Genomic DNA, 2,118 nt, shown 5'->3' with positions numbered 1-2,118 from the left:
GCCGATGACAAAGAGCAATCTCTGACTTGCCAGGGAAAAATCGTTTAGGTATGGGAAAAACCTTAACCCCTGCTGGTGGAGCTAAGGCGTTATTGCCTCCATATTCCTGGTAAATACTCTGGGGACTGTGGCTAACCCAAAGGGTAAGGCCTATAACTGAAAATGCTGTTTGGAGGATAGCAAACCTTATATAACACTGATGGACAGTGGTATAGGAACATGTAGGTAAGCATCCTGTATATCCAGGGATACCATAAAAGCCCTGGCTCCACACTTAAGGAACGTAACGATTCCACGTTTCCAAATGTATTTGTTCAGCATTTTAGGATTGAGCATGGGCTGAAATGATCCATTTGGCTTCCGACTAAAATCAGGTTGAAGTAAAACCTTGTCCTTGTTTGCCAGAGGAACTGGAATGACTATTCCTGAGCAAAGCAAATTTCTGACCTACTTCTTGCAAAGCCAGGTCTTCATATATAGCTGAGACAGGCGGTTTTGAAGGCGAAAGCATAACTAGAGATACCGTGCCAGATCTGTGTGACCTGAAGAAGTGGGCCCCCCAACCTGGGGTTCCCCAGGTGGAGCCCACACCATCAGCTGATGGTTTAATTTTTCTACAGCACCTGGTATTCCCCGATGGTCTCCCATGCGAGTACTAACCCGGCCCAACACTGTAGATCTTCTGGTAGCCCAATGCTTTCCTAGTTTCCAATCACACTAACGTGGGATTCAAACCTGTGACAGGCTTCCATTGATAGTGTAAGACCAACACGACCTGTTAGATACCACTAAAGGGCCGAAATACAGAACTTTTAGGTTTGAACTGTATGTGGAAGGAACCTGACCTTCTTGGAGTCTGCTTCTGACTCCAGAATATCGGTCAATTCTTACCAAAAATAATATTTTCAGAAAAAGACAATGATTCCACCTACAGCACCTGGTATTCGCAGATGTTTCCCATCCAAGTACTCACCAGGCCCCACACTGCATAGCTTCCAAGATCTGGTGAGATTAGGCATATCCAGTTTGGTGTGGCTGTAGATCTTCCACGTACCCCGCTAAACTGCTCTATGAGCAGGTATAGTTAGGACTGATGCTCTGGAGTAAATATTTTGCTCTTATCCAATGCTTCCAGGAACATTGCCATTTTTTATATGAGCCATATGAGATTCTTGCTCTACTGAAAAATCTCCTTCCATTGCATCAGACCAGGCAACCACTGCCTTTGTCATTCAAGCTGAAGCCAATGCTTGGCCTCATGACTGCCCTAGACAGGAAAAATTGAAAGCAAAGCTAATGTAGATTATTCGTATCTACTTTAGGAGCCATCTCCCCTTTTTTAAACAATCCCCAGCTGGAAGCAGATCATTGGAATTCCATTTCTTAGGAATTCTAACTTCTTACTGGGCATAGCCCAAGCCTCTTCCATGATTTCTGTCAGCTGTCTGACCCTGGAAACTCAAGGTTTGGGATGTTTAAACACAGGTGCCTTGGTTTTTAACACAGGCTCTGCTGTATCCTCTAAGGTAAGATGGCTTTATTGCTTTAATTAACACCACTATATTCATGAGCGGAGATCTACCTCTTTTTCATATGATGAAGTAGAATAAATTGGTCTTTCCTCTTCTGATGAATCTGAACAACGTGTAGCCTGTGAGGGTGAAGGTTTTCAAACCACTGGTTCTGTGAAGATGCTGCTGTATGTAAGTGCTAACAGTGTAACCCTTTCCCTGGTACAGGATTTTGGGGGATTATCCATTTAATCGGATAAAGCTTGTGCCAAGATAGCCCAAGGTGGATACAGTCGTACCTGTATCCGCCTTGTATCCTTGCTGAGCTAAAACATTATGCATACAAGCCATCCTGAACCAGATCATAAGAGGATAATACAGCTTCAAACATGGTATGAGTATCCTCACCATTGCCGCTTTAATACATGATAAATAATCAGCACTTCCACAGTGTACTACACAATTTTGTGACTATCACTGTAACCTTTTTTTCTTTAAAATGATATCCATCCGACCCTACTCATGCACCAGCATTGAGGATCTGCAAAACAGACAAACATATAGTAAAGTCAGCATCATACTAGCAGTCAGTCACTTTATACATTAG

The 2,118-nt window shown here is 43.1% G+C and overlaps 1 pseudogene; it reads right to left on the bottom strand.

The window, feature by feature from the left end:
* Positions 1-925: 925 nt before the first annotated feature.
* LOC134898511 (5S ribosomal RNA) lies at positions 926-1,043 on the bottom strand (annotated as a pseudogene).
* Positions 1,044-2,118: the final 1,075 nt, after the last annotated feature.

The sequence above is a fragment of the Pseudophryne corroboree genome, chromosome 3 (genome assembly GCF_028390025.1).
Source record: "Pseudophryne corroboree isolate aPseCor3 chromosome 3, aPseCor3.hap2, whole genome shotgun sequence".
Classification (NCBI taxonomy): Eukaryota; Metazoa; Chordata; class Amphibia; order Anura; family Myobatrachidae; genus Pseudophryne; species Pseudophryne corroboree.
Note: the sequence above shows the minus strand (reverse complement) of the source record. Positions and strands in the feature narration are given on the sequence as shown.